The sequence below is a fragment of the Castor canadensis genome, chromosome 1, assembly GCF_047511655.1.
Source record: "Castor canadensis chromosome 1, mCasCan1.hap1v2, whole genome shotgun sequence".
Classification (NCBI taxonomy): Eukaryota; Metazoa; Chordata; class Mammalia; order Rodentia; family Castoridae; genus Castor; species Castor canadensis.
Window position 1 is genome coordinate 134311708 of NC_133386.1, and position 20041 is coordinate 134331748.

The 20041-nt window shown below is 34.7% G+C and overlaps 1 long non-coding RNA gene and 2 pseudogenes across 1 annotated transcript in view; 2 read left to right on the forward strand and 1 right to left on the reverse strand.

Moving 5' to 3' along the window:
* Positions 1 to 20041, forward strand: part of LOC141425727 (uncharacterized) — a 457749-nt gene that overhangs the window by 138366 nt on the left and 299342 nt on the right. The gene's annotated exons all lie outside the window — the stretch shown is intronic.
* Positions 1751 to 5374, forward strand: LOC141425715 (olfactory receptor 8U3-like; annotated as a pseudogene).
* LOC109677137 (olfactory receptor 5AL1-like) lies at positions 5765 to 6722 on the reverse strand (annotated as a pseudogene).

A 20041-nucleotide genomic window follows, 5' to 3' on the forward strand; every position in this document is an offset into this window, starting at 1 on the left:
TTTGCTATTCCAATTCCTGTATTTGTTCTGTAAAGTTCTGGTTCTCCATGCTGGCTCTACTTTAGAAACATCTGGGATGTTGGAAAGACCTTAAGTGATTCTAATATTCAGGAAAGTTTGAGGAAAAGCTTGCTGTAGGAAAGAGGCAACACAGTAAGGAACACCAGTGCTTATGAAAGAAATCCATGGCTAAATTATGTCAAGGATTTTAAGAATTTCCCCTAAAGGATGACAGAGCTAGTTAAAAGAATGAAGAAATAAATGGTCAGGCAATAGGATGGTGATTGCATCAGTACAGCCTACAGAAATTAGTTGGAAGCTACAAAGACAAATTGTTTTTTGAGAATCATAGAAATTGATAAAAAATAATCTAGAGTTCTAAGGTAGAGTATTTTAACAGACTTTCATATGTCATTTTGTCTCTGTGTGATATTTAATTTAATTGAATTTGGAATTCAAGTTCTAATTTAATATGCAATTCTACTATGAACTTTTTTGCTTTTCTATTGCAATGTGATGTTTACACATTCCACTTTACCTAATGCTAAATATTCACTGATTCTAATGTTCTCATTGATGCCTTTATCTTTTTATATGGTTTCTCTGATTTGTTTTGAATGTACTTTGCAATCTTCATGTATCTTGAAGTTGTGCAAAAACAATAGTGTAAGAAATTCTAATACAATTATGGCCTTGCTTAAGTACAAAAATATAATAAATTATATGTAAACCTCTTCCTCTGATACCATTTTTCAGAGAAGGTGGTTTAATATGCTTTCAAATTGTCCAGTAACTTTATAATTATCCTCAGAACTTAAATATAACTTCACTACTGGAACTGAATACAAAATATTTTGAGATAAGTTGAGTATGTTCAAGTTTCATATGGAAGTCAGAGAACCCTTAATTCTGAATATTCTTGAGTGAAACAATTATTTACTGTGAAAGATAACATTATAAACCTAACTTTTTAAAATTTCAGGAGCCTGTGATTTTACTTTGACCAGGTATGTGGAAAACTGGGCAATCCTCAATAAACTATAGCTTCCAGCTTGTCTCCTCTAACTGGATGTATATGATAGCCTTGTTCTTTTATCTCATCAATTAAAGCTGATGGAAGAACCCCATACACTTTGAATAAAAAATTATTAGGAATATGATCTCTGAAGTTAAGCACACATTCATACTATACCATCCACTCGCTGTCTTAAACATAAGACTAGATTTTTTTCCTATTGTAAATTAGGATGGGTAGGAGAGAACCTTCAGCATAGGAAAAGTATGAAGCTATTTTAAGTGACTTCATATATGGTAGTAAGTAGGGTATATTATAAAAACAGAACTTAACTGAAATAGATAAAATAATAGTAATAATAAATTAAAATTGAAATATGAAGGAATTATATATGGTCACTCTAAATAATCCTTTCTCATTAATATTTTTTGGTTCTGCTTCATTAAAAGAACAAATCCAGGAGCAAAAAAGGGTTTTGAATAGTGTAAAACTGGATTATTATTGAACCTAGTCTTTTTGTTAATAGCTAGTATGAGTACAAATGATTCTAATTACTCTGAAAGTTGCATCAGAAACTCCATCAACCTGTGTATGTTTTCATAAAACTGTTTGCAACTGAATGTTTCCTTATATATGTACATCAATAAGGATATATACATCTGTATATATATATACAGATGTATACATATATGTATACATTTATACATATATGTATAAATATAAATATAAGGATATATTTCTTAGAATATATCTTCAGAATATGTAGATAAAAGTACATCAAATTAAGGTAAGCATTTTGGATATATTAGTCCTTCTTTGAAATATATTGGTGTATATTTATGAGGAAAGATATTTACATGCATGTAGTGCAGAATAATGGGTTATTTGATAAATTACTTGATGTATGTTTGCTCCTTAGGTAAGAAACTTTAAAATGTGGTGAACTTTGAGTTGGGAAAAATCATAACTTTAATTTCTATGTAAGTAACATGATATGTTTTCTTGTATTCTGATCAGTTTTAGCTCCCAAAGCATAATTACGTATTCTGTAAATGCAGAAGGGCATATAGGAAAGTGTGTAGATCTTGGGAGACACACAATTTTTCTAATACATATTAGTATTTAAAATTATCTTAATATATTTTCAATACATCTTATGTGAGCATGCACAAAATTGAAAAATAAGGGAATATAAATATGGATCTATTTATGAATTGCACATTTTGGTACTGCTATACTTATATATGCATAGCAAAGACAGTGTCAGTAAAAACAATGAATTATTACTGTCAGTCATGTCCAAGCATTTCATAATAATTAATTTTTGAATACAATAATATCCTCTATTATTTTCTAAAATTACAAAGCTAAGTAACTCTTATGAAGACTAACTTGAAAGAAAGACTTCTCCCTTGAGAACAATGAAGAACTAAGAACTCTCATTAGAGAGTTAGGTGCACATTTCATTCACATGATGACATCATTCTGAGCAAGAAGATGCCAATGATATTTTTCACCCAAGATTGGCAGGGGTCGTGAAAAATGACATTTTTATTTTTCAGCTACAGCAAAGTTCACAAAATCTGCTAAATTTAATGGCTGAAGTTAATGTCACGTGTGTCACTGAATTCATTCTCAAAGGAATCACAGACCGTCCAGAACTTCAGATCCCCTGCTTTCTGGTGTTTTTAGTTATTTATCTGTTTACAGTGCTGGGCAATCTTGGGTTGATTACCCTAATCAGGATTGATACTCGACTCCACACACCTAGGTACTTCTTCCTCAGTCATTTAGCCTTTGTCAACCTTTGTTACTCCTCTGTTATTACACCAAAGATGATGGTGAACTTTGTTGTGGAGCACAATACTATTCCTTTCAATGTTTGTGCAACACAGCTGGGCTGCTTTCTCACCTGCATCATCACTGAGCATTTCCTTTTAGCTTCCATGGCCTATGATCGCTATGTTGCCATCTGCAGTCCCCTGCATTATTCAACATTGATGTCAAAAAGAGTCTGTATTCAATTAGTAGCAGTTCCTTATATATACAGCTTTCTGGTAGCCCTCTTCCATACCATTATCACCTTTCGTTTGACTTACTGTGGTCCCAATGTGATTAACCATTTCTACTGTGATGATCTTCCCCTCTTAGCTTTATCCTGCTCAGACACACACATAAAGGAAATTCTGATTTTTGCCTTTGCTGGCTTTGATATGATCTGCTCCTCTTTCATCGTCCTCATCTCCTACCTCTTAATCATCTCTGCTGTCCTAAGAATGCGCTCCACCCAGGGATGACGCAAGGCCTTTTCCACCTGTGGTTCCCACATAGTGGCTGTTACTATTTTCTATGGTACGCTGATCTTTATGTACCTTCAGCCCAAATCCAACCACGCCCTGAACATGGACAAAATGGCTTCTGTGTTTTACACAGTGGTAATCTCCATGTTGAACCCACTAATTTACAGCCTAAGGAACAAAGAAGTGAAAAATGCTTCCAAGAAAGCCTTGGATAAATGTTGTAAAACTTTAAAAACATTAAAATTAAGAAAATAATAATACTTTATTATGTATGAGCAGAAAAGTCAAACTTTTTCCTACAATTATTTCCCAACCAATCAAGAATGTGACTGTTACTTTAACAAATTTTGGCATTTTCTGTGAGAACCCAAGTGGATCTTAGAAAGTCCCATTCATTGCCAGGCATGGTGGCTTACATTTGTAATCCCAGCACTCAGAAGGTAGAATTAAGGACAGTTGCAATTTCGAGGCCGAGGCCAGCCTGTATGCAGTGAGAAGTGTCTCCAAAGTAAAAACAAACCAAAAATGGGCTCTCCTGTTCACATAGCTTTAACAGATCACTTAAGTCATGTTCAAATACAAATACAGACTCCTTCACACAAGTGATCATAAGTATGTGTACACCAGCCTGCGGCAGGGCAGTGCTTTTGTTAAGGCTCTGGACAAGACTGCCTGGGTCTGAAACTGTTTTCTTTACTTATTATCCATGTAACCTTTGATAGTTGGCTGCTATTCTGTGTAATATTCTCAGTACTGGAAAATAATAAGATGCATTGCTATCCCTTGAGGATTGCATGGGTTAATATTCATGAAATGGGTTGAATTAAATCAAGTCTAGTGTTTGTTAAATGGTAGTTATATGAATGTTTGTTATATGAAGTAAAGATTAAAATGCATTGGATTCTCAGTCATTAAGTTGCAGAGACAAAGACTAGCTGTTTTCTCTTCCCTGCCATGCATTTGGTCAAGCAGTACTATGTATTACAATCACACAAACCTAAGAGGTTTCCTCAAGGGTGTTTCAGTCACTTATAAGTTGCCTAACTTCACATAAATAGTAATATGAAAATTCTAAATGTAAAATAAAGTCTGTTTGAGGTTTGTTTACTTAACCCTGTGGGTGTTAAGAATGAAGGTATTAAGCCGGGGGTGATTTGTGCCTGTAATCCCAGCTATTCAGGAGGCAGACATCAGGAAGATAGTGGTTCAAAGTCACCCTGGGCAAATAGTTCATGAGACACTATCTAGAAAAACCCTTCACAAAAATAGGGCTGGTGGAGTGGTTCAAGGTGAAGGCCCTGAATTCAATCTCCAATACAACACACACAAAAAAGAGAATAAAGGTAATAAGTTAATTAGATTTTTAAATATAGTTAGAAGAACATGGCCTCTAAAAATTATGCTTAGAAATTAATATGTTCAATGTATTTGAGTATTTGTTCAATTAGAAATAAGTATGGGTTACTATGTCACCCATAGTGAGGCTGTTTATCCAAATATCCTTATAGATCATGACACATCATAAAAACAGTGATTTGATACGAATTTATTGTTTTAACATTCCAGAAAAGAAATCAAACTAGTGATTTATCCTATTATTTTCCATGTTAAAAGAAGATTATGATATCTGCAGCCATTACAACTATAGCACCATGAAGGGAATCCAGCAATATGACCTGGCACTGAATCTGTCAGTAAATATTCAAAGTCAAGGTAATTCTGCTAGTGAATGCAGAGACACTGGAGACCTAGGGAAAATATCCATGCTCTTAAGATCATACAAATCCATGGTATTAAACTTTGGTATTTTCAGAGATTACTTAAGCCATAACCTGGAAATATAAGATACCACAAATTGATGTATTTCAAAAGAATCAAAATTTCTCAATGTCACACAGAGCTCAGAGAAGGCCTCTATTTCCCAATACTGTTTCATTAGTTATTATGAAGATGTTGTGGTTAAAGATCAAAATCTCTTCTCTTCTCTTCTCTTCCTTCCTTCCTTCCTTCCTTCCTTCCTTCCTTCCTTCCTTTCTTTCTTTCTTTCTTTCTTTCTTTCTTTTCTTTCTTTCTTTCTTTTCTTTCTTTCTTTCTTTCTTTCTTTCTTTCTTTCTTTCTTTCTTTCTTTCTTTCTTTCTTTCTTTCTTCTCTTCTTCTTCTTCTTCTTCTTCTTCTTCTTCTTCTTCTTCTTCTTCTTCTTCTTCTTCTTCTTCTTCTTTCTCTCTCTCTCTCCCTCTCTCCCTCTCATCTCTTTTTGAAATTAAACAGCTCAAAATTTACAAAATGTCTTTCATGTGGAAATCTCTAAGAATGAAAAAGGGGGTTGAGGCATGCCCTGAATGAGTATAAGCACTCAAAGTGAGGAACATATCTCTAGCATTCACCAGATTTATGATTCTAGGTAAGAAAATATTCAAAGTCCACTAATCTTTCTCCATTGATTCTTACATTATTTGATAGGCAAACATAGCTTTTCTATAATTCTCTTCAGGGCATTTTTTACTTCTTGATTTCTCAAGCTATAGATCAGTGGGTTTAACATGGGGATCACTACCACATAAAACACTGAAGCAAATTTATCTTTGTTTAGAGAATGGTTGGACTTGGGCTGAAGGTACATAAAAATGATTGTCCCATAAAATATTGTGATGGAGGTCAGGTGGGAAGCACAGGTAGAAAATGCTTTCCATCTTCCTCCAGCGGAATGAATTCTTAGGATGGCAAAGAAGATGAAGATGTACGAAATGATTACAATCACTAGAGAGGAAAGGGTATTGAACCCAGCAATGACTAACAACAGTATCTCTTTGACATGAGTGTCAGAACAAGCCAGAGCAACTAAGGGAACATCATCACAATAGAAGTGGTTGACCAAATTGGAGCCACAAAAGGACAAGCGGAAGGTTGCCACTGTGATTCCATAAATGTATGTACTGGCAATCAGTTGAACAGAGTTTTCTCGGCATGAGAATGACATAAAGTAAAGGGTTACAGATGGCTACATAGTGGTCATATGCCATGATTGACAGCAAATACATTTCACAAACTACAAATGAAATAAAACAGCACACCTGAATGGCACATGCATAAAATCTTATGCTTCTAACCTCGTGCAAAAAATTCACAAGTGTGCTGGGAGTGATAGAGGAGGTATAACATAAATCAACAAAAGCTAGATGGCCAAGGAAAAAATACATGGGTGTGTGAAGCTGGGAATGATTTGGATTAGAACAATCAACCCAAGATTGCCCATCACACTACCTAAGTAGATGACTAAAAACACACCAAAGAGAATGACTTGAAGCTCTGAGTCCTGAAAGGATGAACTCTGAAACCACTGAATGATTACTATTGGCCATAGACTAGGAATAGATGTTTTCTACAAAAGCACACTTCAAAACACACATTGAGCTCAAAATTCCTCCTGTATCCAATAATCTAGTGGAGGTGAAGAGATGATTCTCACTTCTTGATCTTAAATTGAACACACTCAAGGAGCATATTCCTGTTGATCCTACTTTCAGAATGAAATGCTTTGTCCTGGATGACAATTCTAAAACATGCAGCTGCATAGGGATTCATAAAGATGGAAAGATTGTGTTTTAAAATTTTTCATAGCTGGACCATCTGTCTCACAACTGTTTTTCATGACAAAAAAGACATTGAAAATTACTTAAATACCGATAACAAAAAACAATGTTATAATTATTGAAATACTTTTCAACATTTCTTTTGGAAATTTTAATTAGTAAAAATAATAAATTTAAAAATTGACTCCAGAGAGCTCATATAAATGATTTGTAAATAAAGCTTTGGAAACTGGTGATCCCTATATCATATGTTCAGGATGATTTTTAACTTCCATTTTGTTCTTTTACGTATCCATAGTTCCTAGACTTTCTTCAGTTTTGTAGAATTTGTACAGTAAATGGAGTAAAAAACCCAATTGAATAGCATTGCTTTTATTGAAATATCCATAGGATTAAAAATGCACTACATGAATAAAAAACACATTTATCATGTGTCTTCAAATGCCTGAATGCAAAGTGGATGAAGGAAAAAAATTTAGGAGGAATTCCTGGGGGTACAAATTGGTCCCTGACTAATTAAAAGGATGAACAGAAGAAATAAATTAGATTTTTCTCATCATTTTATCTTACCTTATATCTATATAAAGCCTGTTTATGGCTATCAACTTAATCATCAATGAGACTGACAGCTTACACCTTCTCTGTGTTTCTTGACTAGCACATGTTGAAGCAGAATAAGTCATGTATCTTGATCCTCTGATTCCAGTATAATTCATGCACACCATCTCCTTTTGGAGAAACAGAAATTTCCCTATCACAGTAAATCAGAGAAGGTTTGAAAGGTATTATCTGTTTTCATCCATATTGAGTGCTTAGAATAGTGGCTATCTATCTCTTACTATGTGCCAAATAAATACACCAATTTTTGCTCTGCATAGTATTTCTTAGATTCATATTCACTCAGCAGACACCTGTGTGCAATCCCTTCAATTTTTCATAGGTTTTTTTACTTTTATTGTTGTGATGGGTGGGGGTACATTGTGACATTTATCATAGTGGAATTCACCCCTCTACGACTCTCCTTTATCCTCCACAGCCCCCATTCCTGGAATAGTTTCAACAGTGATCAATTTTACATTTACATACATGTGTACACAGTATTATAATGGTAATTATAGGAACACGATCTTTTCTTCAGTATTTTGAAATGTTCTTTTATTGCCTCACTGACGTGTGATCTCTTATCCTTATTTCTCCTTACTCTTATTCTTTTTAGTACTTACATTGATGCACAGTGAAACCTGTGTACCCTCAGTTCTAATAGTATCAAACCTTCCATTATTTTAAATTCTTGGGTTCTTCTTTTCCTAAAATAAAACTTGGGTCCGCCTTGAAAACGTACATCTCTTCAGATTACTTCTATGGTTGATTTGAAACTCTTCATATATTTCAAATTGGGCAGGTAAGGTAAGGCTTTGTTGATCACTAGAACATTGTTGCACATCTGTTATCACATATTGTATTTTTTTATACTACTTGGATGCTTTTTGCCCTTTTATACCTTTATGGTTTATCACTTTCATATTTCCAGCTCATTCATTTTCTACAAATTCTTTTTCAGTAGCTATGCACACCACATATTTAACATATAGCTTCAGCAACTTCACCATCTTTTCACCTAAGCTTCTCAGTCCCATGGATTCATTTTCAAAATTATTTTTAAAGCTTTTTTGAGAATATATTCATTGTACAGGGAGTGAATTGATTGTGACAAATCAAATAAGCTTATATTGTACATTGGTTAGATCATCCCCATCATCTCTCTTCCTTAACCTCCTTTGAAAATTATTTTATCTCTAAATTAATCAAACATCCAAAATTAAAACATTAGTTTGTGATCACAGTCTTCTGCCTTTTAACTTTTTTTACTTCAGGTATAATAGTAAAATTTTTCATTTCTCACTTATATCCATTCTTTAAACTTAGTTAATTACTTATCTATTTTATTGCCTACATATTTCCTCTATACAGTTTAGACTCCATGACTTTTTTACTAAAACTACTCTTTATAATATAAAATTTTCTTTCTCTAATTCCTTTGAGTTGTATCAAATTCTGGGTTTTGGAATTGCTTGCTTTGCAATTGAAACTGAATTGCAGGAATAACATCTAGGCAAAAATGAGCTTTTATAAACTTACCACATTAGAAATGAACTAGCCATTGTCTTGCTCTTCTTTTTTTCTTGAATCGTTTTTCTGTCTCCCAGGCTGTGTGTCACAATTTCATACCTTTTGAATTACTCAATGCTACTCCACATTATCACCTCCTCGTTTATCCTCAGTAGATGGGAACATTTTTGACATTGGGGAGGCACTTAAAACTTCTCACATTTTATCACTAGTTGTACTAAACTACTCTATTTATATCCACCCATTCCATTTTATTTTAGGAGAGGTGTCATGAAGAAATCCTATTTTTAATTCATAAATTTATATTTTGTTCCCATGTTCTTCCCCCCCATATCTTCTTCCTATGGTAATTTATTCAATTTTCCCCTATCAAACTTAACAAGTTATATGAAAAGTCTCACCGTCAATGAGTAACTTCTATTTCTCTGCCTTTACACAATTACTTCTATTCTTCTCTATTTTTCAGTATCTGAAGTCTTGGGAAAGTCACCAATGCTCACTTCATATTATAAATTTATGTCTCAACCAATTGTGGCCTACTTTTGTTGTCAGTATTGAAATGAAATTACTCCCCAAGTTCACTAACATTCTCTTTCCTCTCAAGCCATTAAAGACTTCTTACCTGCTTATTCTGTAGCATTGAGATCCTCAACATCTCCCTTCATTATGAGAGCCATTACTTTTGGGTTCTGACTTACCAAAATCTTTGGGCTTTCATATCTTTCTATATACTCTTACTTTCCTTAATTCCTCTGCTTAATTTTTTATGCTTGAAATACCACAATAACTTTATTATTTTTCTTTTGGCAATTCATGTCATTTTTGCACATCCTTATTGGGGGCTGTCATAGAATGCTATGGGCAGGATTTGGGTGTCTATTAAATGGTGGTGAGTCAAAAGTCAAGGTCTCTGGGCCACAATTCCCCTCCAGGCCCACATATCTCATTGTCTTCCACGCAAGTCTAATTAGATTTACCATAGGTACCTAAATTTAACATATTCAAAGAAAATTCATATATATATATGCATATGTGTATATATTTATACATATATATGATATTCAGTAATTCAAATGAGAAAGTAAAGCACATATTTCATTTGGGTGTCGTGGTATATTTTTATAATCCCAGCACTTGGGAGACTACACTAGGATTGTGATGTAGAGTCTAGCCTTAGCTACACAGTGAACTCTGTCCCCAAAGAAGAAAAAACAGAGGAAAATAAAAAGCACATATTCATATATCCTTCTAATTTCCACCAATGGAAACAAATTATTGAGCACTACTAATTATTTATCCTATTATTTCAAATGATTCTACTTTTTTGTTCATTGTTTTGAGATAGGGTCTCATAGTTCAGACTGGTCTCAAACTCAGGATCTTATCTCTGCCTACAGAGTGCTGGGATTATAGGCAAGTGGCACCATGCCCAGCTTCAAATATATTCACATGTATGTATTTAGGCCCCAAATCACAGCTGTGAGATTGCTGTAGTTGTTGTTAGCCACCAGTTGCACCCCCCGCTCTGTGCCTATGGCACCATAGCATACTCTCTAACATGAAATCTTAGCTTGTGTTTCCTAACAAAATAGGGTACAGTCCAAACTCCCTTACGAGCTTAATTAGGCTTCATAAATAAGACTTTCTTTGTAAATTAGTCTCATTTCTTGTTCTTCTCCTAATATAATAAATACCTACACTGAGAAAACCTCAGAAATTAGTAGACATACCAAATATACTGTTACAATTCTTGAGTAGATGAATAAAACTTCATGTTCCTCTAAACTTGTTTTAACTACTTCAGCTACCTTGGATCTTTTACACCACTAAGTTCTAGTTTTGAGTAATGTACAACAAAGCCAAAAGAAGTTTAATATACCTTGATGCAAGCTATGTGGAGATCAACAATACTTAACATGATTTAAATATTGTCTTTATTTTGAATGATGTGTCAGTCCCTATAGAATATTTTCCCTGAATCCCACAACTTAAACAATTTATGAATCAAAAATATAGTGATGTTTCACAAACACAAGCAATTACACTATTGTTGATCTTCTGGGACCCAATTTACTTAATAGGCAAAAATATGCACTTGAATGGGAGATCACTACACTAAGCCTAAATGTGATCAATAGTTAGGAAATATTAGCAAAGATTCCTTGAGTATATGAAAACAGCCACAAAATTTCAAGCTAGTTTTGATTTGCTTTTATATATTATTATAGATTTTACTGAAGTTGTGAATTTTATGATAGGCATAAGATGTTATGATATACATTATATCAAAGTAAATTGTCTTGTTTGATTTTGCAAGGCAACCAAGAAAGGATTTGCATTATGCTATGATCAAAATTTGTATTTAAAACTCAATAATTTCTTAAGATGTAAGCAAATAATAAATTATGAATTCCAAATTGGCCTGGGGGTACATTTAGTTTAATGTTAGAAAGTTTATGCCTCAAAGTACCATTCAAAGAGAAAAATGACTTAAATTGAAATTTTTTTCCTAAAATCTATTGGAAAGAATATAAAGGTGTTACAATTACAGAAAAATTAACATTACTTCTGTTCAAACCTTAAACAAACTCCCTCAGAACTGTCTTGAAGCTAATTTAGTTCTTAAAAATACAATTCGTTATGCAATCACTATTGTTTCTTCTGGCTATCACTGACTGAATTTAACAAAGCAACAGACTTTAGTGTTCTAAAATAATTATTTGTTGTCTTTCATAAATATGTTGTCTAATTAGACAACTCTTCATGGAGAAGTAGTTAGGATAATAAGAATTCTGCAAAGTACAAGACGACCTCTATCACATGTCTGATATTTGGTGGATCTGTCAGGTAGAGTTTTTGACTTTACCCTTGTGCAACTCCAACATCTATATTAGACTTTGAAAAATATAGTGTTGCGTTTCTGACATTTAACATTCCCATGAAGAAAAAAACAGAAGATTCCAAATTCTTAGGGCACTCCTAAGAGTCAATTATCATTAACTATTCATTAGCATCAATTTAAGCATACTATTATATGAGGCACTAGACTTGGTGTGAATAAAACAAAGGGATTCATTGTGGACAAAGGGGTTGTAATCTACAGAATCTGTCAGCTTCCTGAGTCTGCTTTATTCTTCATTTATATTTATTCTAGATGCATTTCCTGGTGAAGAAAATGGATGGTTATTATATCTCTTTTAGAATTCAATAATTAGCCAGGTATGGTGCCACATGCTTGTAATTCTGGCACTAGCGTGGTTGAGAAGAGAAGATCATGAATTCAAAACCATCCAGGACTACATAATGAGATCCTGTCTTTCCAAAAAATAAATTAAACAAACACATGTAAAGTGCCTAATCTGTGTAAGCCAAGTCCATATAAATACATATAAATATGTATTATAAAGGACATTTTATTGGAAAAAAAGCCCCAGAGGACAATGGCTTCTACATGTACTACCACTGTCTAAATATTCAAGCCTTGATTCAAATAATAGCTAACATCATTATTAATTAATAAAATACAACTTTTAAATATTTTAATTGTCCTTTTTACTTCCTGATTCTTCAAGCTGTAGATCTAGAATACTGAGGCAAGTTTGTTTTTATCTAGTTAGTGGCGTGACTTGGACTGTTTTAGAAAACTGAGGGACCCATGATACACAGTAATAGAAAACACATGACATGTGCAAGTTGAATAGGCTCTCTGTCTTCCTGAAGCAGTGGATCCTTAGGAAGACAAGGACAGTGAATACATAGGAGATGAGAACAATTACAAGAGAACAAAATATTAAACAAAAGCCAGTCACCAATGGCTCATACCTGTAGTCCTAGCTACTTGAGGGGTTGAGATTGGGAGGATAGTGGTTCTAGGCCAGCCAGGGAAAATAGTTTGTGAAAATCTATCTCCAAATAACCAGAGAAAAATGGACTGGTGGTGTGGCTTAGTGGAAAAGTGCCTGCTTTGCAAAGTCAAAGCCCTGAGTTTAAATCCCAGTCCTACCAAAAACAAAACATTAAACACAGAAATGATTAACATTAGCTCCTTAATATGATTGTCAAAGGAAGCCAGAGTATTTAAGGGAACATCATCATGCAGAAATGCCTGATTACACTTGAGTCACAGAAAGACATATCAAAAGTATCCACTGTTTGTGAATCTCACAAAGAATTCATAAATATATGAGCTACTGGTCATTTGAATTCAGAATGTCTAAAGCATAAGAATTCCATAAAATGATACAGATGGATACTTACTGATGATATGCATGAGAAAACTCAATAAAAATTCTCAATCTGAAAATGTGAGAAAGCAACACCCTTTAGTGGCATGTGCATAAAATGGCATGCTTTTAATTTCACTTGGGGAGTTTACAAGTGTGATTGGGTGATAAAAAAGGTACCATAAAAACCAATGAATGCAAGGTGGAAGCAATATCTGGATACATGAAGCTGAGGTCTGATTTGGAGTAGCATGTGCCACCACATCCAGCTTATTTTTTTATTGATTAAGATGAGGATAGGTAAGACACCTAAAAAAATTAGCTAGCATTTGTTGCCCTTAATGCAGAAAAACTAAAGCAGATATCTTAAAAGCAACTGAGGCCAACAGGAAAAGGGGACCAGGAACTAGAGAAAAGGGTAGATCAAAAAGAATTAACCTAGAAGGTAACACACACGCACAGGAAATCAATGTGAGTCAACTCCCTGTATAGCTATCCTTATCTCAACCAGCAAAAACCCTTGTTCCTTTCTATTATGCTTATACTCTCTCTACAACAAAATTAGAAATAAGGGCAAAATAGTTTCTGCTGGGAATTGAGGGGGTGGGGGGAGAGGGAGGGAGCAGAGTAGGTGGTAAAGGAGGGGGTGGGGGCAGGGGGGAGAAATGACCCAAGCCTTGTATGCACATATGAATAATAAAATAAAAAAAAAAAGATGAGGTCTCATGAACTTTTTACTTAAACTGATCCTTCTGATCTCTGCCTCCTGATTAGCTAAGATTGCAGGTATGGACCACCACGCCCAGCTTCTATGCTGTATTGGTATTGATAAATTCAGTAAAATATATTGCAACCTGAATAACATGAGTGGTATTGACAGTATATTTAAAACTAGTTCTTAAGTTATATATTTGTCTCATTAAATTATACGTGATGGCACGTTTCTATCATCCAGCTACACAAGAAGCTTAAAAGGACTGTAGTTCAGATTGCCCTGGCATAAACGCACGATGTTACTAGAAAAATAATGAAAACAAGGTCCTGAGTTCAAACTCCCAGTACTACCAAAAAAAAAAAAAAAGTGCAGCATAGATTTTGTTCTTATATTGATGATAAAATTTTAATGTAAATGCTTTATTTTTTTTACAATTTCCAACTCGATAGTGTGTCTTGGAATTTGTGCCTGGAGAATCATAATAAAATTTAAGTGTAATTCAAATTATTTGTGAGACTTCTAATTTGAGGGAATTTAACAAATCATTCCTGTGAGGTATGTCAATCTTCTCACAATTAATTGGTTATTTGTTACATAGTGGCATCTGACAGTCTAATATTAATATATTTACTCCTCTACAGTGTGAACATCAATCACATTCAAGTTTTTGGTTTTTTTCCCTTTCCTTATCCTTCCAGTGTGCAGTTTCTGTGTGATCTGTGTCCAACAATATTATTGCATTTGTTTTAGGTCTATAACCTGCACATGAGGGAGAACATGTGATTTTTGGCCTTCTGAGCCTGACTAACTTTGTTTAAGATCATGTTCTCCAGTTCCATCCATTTTCCTGCAAATGACAAAATTCATTCTTCTTTGTGGCTGAGTAAAATTCCATTGTGTATAAATATCACATTTTCTTGATCCATTGTCACTAGTGGGGCATCTTGGTTGTTTCCATAGCTTGGCTGTTGTGAATAGTGCTGCAATAAACATGGGTGTTCAGGTGTCTTTATAATAACCTGAGTCACATTCCTTTGGGTATATCCCTAGGAGTGGAATGGCTGGATCATATGGCAGATCTATATTTAGTTTTCTGAGAAGCCTCTGTTTTGTTTTCCAAAGTGATTGTACTATCTTACATTCCCACCAGCAGTGTATGAGAGTTCCTTTTCCCCTGCACACTTGCCAACATTTGTTGTTGGTGTTCTTGATGGTAGCAGTTTTAACAGGAGAGAAATGGAATCTTAGTGTGGTTTTGATTTGCATTTCCTTTATAGCCAGAGATGGTGAACACTTTTTCATGTGGTTTTTTTTGGCCATTTGGACTTCTTCCTCTGAAAAATTTCTGTTTAGTTCAGTTGCCCAATCCTTTATTGGTTTATTGACTTTGGAGGGGTTTAGTTTTTGAGCTCCCTGCATATTCTGGTTATCAGTTCCTTACCTGATGTACAGCCAGCAAAGATTTTTCTCCCATTGCGGGTGGTCTCTTCAATTTAGAGACCATTTCTTTTTGTTGTGCAAAAGATTTTTAATTTCATGTGGTCCCATTTGTCAATCCTTTCTATGAGTTACTGAGCTGCTTGAGATCTACTGAGGAATTCCTTGCCTATAGCTATTGCTTCCAGAGCATTCCCTGCTTTTTCTTGTACTAATTTCAAGGTTTCAGGTCTGAAATTAAGGTCCTTAATTCATTTTGAGTTGCTACTAGTACAGGGTGACAGGCATGGATCTAGATTCAGTTTTCTGCATGAAGATAACCACCACTTTTCCCAGCAACATCTATTGAAGAGGCTGTTTTTTCTCCATTGTACATTTTTGGCAGGAAATACACAATACATGAAATATACAATATTTCCAGGAAATAGAAAGGGAAGGAGCACTGCCTAACTCATTCTATGAAGCCTGTATTATACTCATCCCAAAACCAGACAAGGATACAACCAAAAAGGAGAACTACAGGCTAATCTCCTTAATGAATATTGATACAAAAATCTTCAATAATATAATGGCAAACCAAACCCAACAACACATCAGAAAGATCATTCACCACGACAAGTCAGCTTCATCCCAGGGATGCAAGGATGGTTCAACATACACAAATCAGTAAATGTAATGCAGCACATTAATATAAGCAAAGACAAAATCCACTTGATCATCTCACTAGACATAGAAAAAGTCTTTGATAAGATTCAACATTACTTCATAATAAAAGCTCTAAGGAAACAAGGAATAGTAGGAAAGTACCTCAATATTATAAAGGCTATATATTTCAAACCTATAGCCAACATCATACTTAATAGGGAAAAACTGAAACCATTCCTCTAAAGTCAGGAATAAGACAAGGGTGCCCACTCTCCCCACTCCAATTCAACATAGTCCTAGAATTTCTAGCCAGAACAATTAGGCAAGAAGAAGAAATAAAAGGAATACAAATAGGTAAAGAAGTAGTCAAACTATCCCTAGTGTCAGATGACATGATTTTATACCTTAAAGATCTTAACAACTCCACCCTAAAACTCCTAGACCCTACAAACAGCTGTAGCAAAGTAGCAGGATACAAAATCAACTTACAAATTCAGGAACATTTCTATACACCAACAATGAACAAATTGAGAAAGAATGTAGGAAAACAACTCCATTTACAATAGCCTCAAAAAAAAATCAAATACCTAGGAATAAACTTAACAAAGGATGTAAATGACCTCTACAAGGAGAACTATAAACTATTGAGGAAGCAGATCAAAAAAGACTACAGAAGGTGGAAAGATCTCCCATCTCATGAACTGGCAGAATCAACACAGCAAAAATGGCTATACTACCAAAAGCAGTCTACTTGTTTAATATAATTTCCATCAAAATCTCAATGACATTCATCACAGAGATTGAAAAATCTATTCTAAAACTCGTTTGGAAACACAAAATACCATGAATAGCAAAGGCAATACTGAGCAAAAAGAGCAATGCTGGAGGTATCACATTATCTGACTTTAGAATATATTAAAGAGCCATAGTAATAAAAACAACATGGTACTGGCACAAAAACAGATATGAAGACCAGTAGAACAGAATAGAAGATCAGGATATGAATCCTTGCAGCTATGCCCAACTAATTTTTGACAAAGGTGCCAAAAACATATGAACTATTAACTGTTGATTGCTATATTAGAAACTTTAGCTTGGTTACTCTATATCTTTTCTCTTCCCTTTACCATTTCTCACCCAAATATATTACATCAGACTTCTACCTCACTTTTTCAATTATATTGTCACCAAGGATCCAGGAGCATGTCAGGTTCTTGTCTGGAGTCACAATCAGAGAATTGATCTGAAAGACAAGAAGTGCAAAGCAAGTAGCAAAGTTTAATGAAAGCATCAAGTAAAAGAGACACTGTCAAGAGAGAACCACTGGCTGGAGCCTGCCTAGATTAAGAGTATCCTTGTCTGGGGTCTGTTTGGCTTTCATCTGGCTCAGGTCAGACTGGCAGGAGACACCTGGGCATTCCTACAGGTGGGGTTAAGGTAATTAACAGATTTTATTGGCAGCCAGATGTTACATAACTGATTTCTCACTGTGATTGTTCCTTTCCATAATTCACTCTGTTACAATTGTATGTATGAGAATGCATTCAGAACTGGTTGGAACCAGTTATCACCCCTTCCCCACCTTGCAGGATGCAGGAGACTATAGGAAGAGAAGTGTTAACCATGAAGGGGGAGTACTGGGAGCAGTCCCAGTTGAGGATTGGATCATATCTCCCATGTCTGTCTTCACAGAACCCTGTATACTCTGGACCCCCTGTATCAATATTCATAACCTCACCAAGTATATTCTTCCTTCTTTTCTCATTAAACAAAGAAATTCCCTCACCAGGTTTACTTTCAACACTTTTATTCACAAAATTAATCCAAGTTTCTTTTCTTTGGTTGCTCTGTACACTGGATTCTATTAAATGCAACTTTGCTTTCAAGAGCAAAGAAGTCTTTGTCTTTTTTGGTTTTTTTTTAATTCATTTATTAACATGTGCATACATTGTTTGGGTAATTTCTCCACCTTATCCCCTGCTCACACCCTTTCCCACCCTCCCCCCCTCACTTCCAGGCAGAACCTCTTCTGCCCTTATCTCTAATTTTGTTGAAGAAAAGACATTAGCATAATAGAAAGACAAAACGTTTTTGCTAGTTGAGTTAAGGATAACTATACAGAGAAATTCCTAGCATTGCTTTCATGTACAAATGTGTTACAACTCAAGTTGATTCATCTCTAACTGATCTTTACATTGGTTCCTGTTCCCCTTCTCATGTTAACCTCTGTCTCTTTAAGGTTTCTGTATTAGTTCCTCTGCAGTGGGGACATCAAATGCATTCATGTTTTGGGTTTCCTACCTATCCCTATACCTCCCGTATGTGTCTCCCCAAGTCAAACCACATTGCTGTATTTGCACTAGATCTAAAGTCCGCATATGAGGGAGAACATATGATTTTTGGTCTTCTGAGTCTGGCTAACCTCTCTCAGAATGATGTTCTCCAGTTCCATCCATTTACCTGCAAATGATAAGATTTCATTCTTCATGCCTGAGTAAAATTCCATTGTGTATAAATACTACATTTGCTTGATCCATTCATCAGTAGTGGGGCATCTTGGTTTTTTCCATAACTTAGCTATTGTGAATAGCACTGCAATAAACATGGGTGTGCAGTTGCCTCTGGAGTAACATGTGTTGCATTCCTTTGGGTATATCCCCAGGAGTGGGATTGCTGGATCATATGGCAGGTCTATGTTTAGATTTTTAAGAAGCCTCCAAGTTTTTTTTCAGAGTGGTTGCACCAGCTTGCATTCCCACCAGCAGTGTACAAGCATTCCTTTTTCCCCACATCCTCATCAAGAGAAAAATAACAATGTGAATATTCTTGTTTTGGTTTTGAAATATGCCAAATAGGTTGAAATATATTTCATGATTCAAAAACACTTTTATCATATATTTTCAAATATCTGTATAAAAATTAGGAGAAGAAATAATCTGGGATATATTTGGAGAAATACAAAGTATTTCATGACTAATTACCAGGGAAGATTTAGTAATCTTCATTTGCTTGGAAGAGATAATTAGACTTTCTTCACTGTTTTATCTCATATCTACTTTTGCTGTCATCTTGCTACTCATATGGGGAAACTGTGGCTGAGCTCTCATACCCTCCTCATGTTTCTTGAGCAGCATATAGTGTAGCAGGTAAATCCTATACTTGATTCTCTAACCTCAATTCATAGTTCATGAAAATAATTCCCTTTCAGAGAGTCAGAATTTTCCTGTGAACCAGAGATCACAGTAATTATGAGTTCATTGGCTAAAACAGTGACCAGCACATACTATGTGCCATGGACATTAATTTTAGCTCTTATTAGTGTCAATATTATTGTCTTTATTGAGGGAATAGGATTAAATTTAGGGCATTGTGCATGCTGAGCAAGCACTGAACTACTGAGCTATTTCCTCAGTCCTTTTTATACTTTATTTTTGAGTAAATTCTTAGTAAATTGCCTACTCTGGCCTCCTAGTTACTATGTAGCCCAGGATGTCCTTGAAGTTGCAATCCTCCTGCTTCAAACTCCTGAGCAGTTGGTCTTAGTGGCATGTGCCACCATACCTGATTAGATTTAATGTTGTTTAGATTGAAGCTTATTCATTAAAAGCTTGTGTGAAATTCCTCACAGTGATCAATATAGCAGTTTGATCTTGTTTGCAATAGCTTGAAATGATCTTCTGTTACCTCACTAACTTGTGATTTCTAATTCTTAGTTCTTCTAAATCTTATTCTTTTTAGTACTTATGTTAATATGCTGTATATTCTGTGAAACTTTTGCTCTGCTAGAGCCAAAATCTCCAACATCTTCAATTCTTTTTTATTCTTAAAACTTGGTTAGCCTTGAAAACCTACTTATCTTCCTATCACTTCTCTGTTTAATTTGAAATTCTTCCTTTATTTTAAAAGTGGCAGGTGGCATAAGGCTTTGTTGATAGTACACTTTCCACTTCTATTAGTCCATTTTAGATTTGTGTACATCTCTTTGT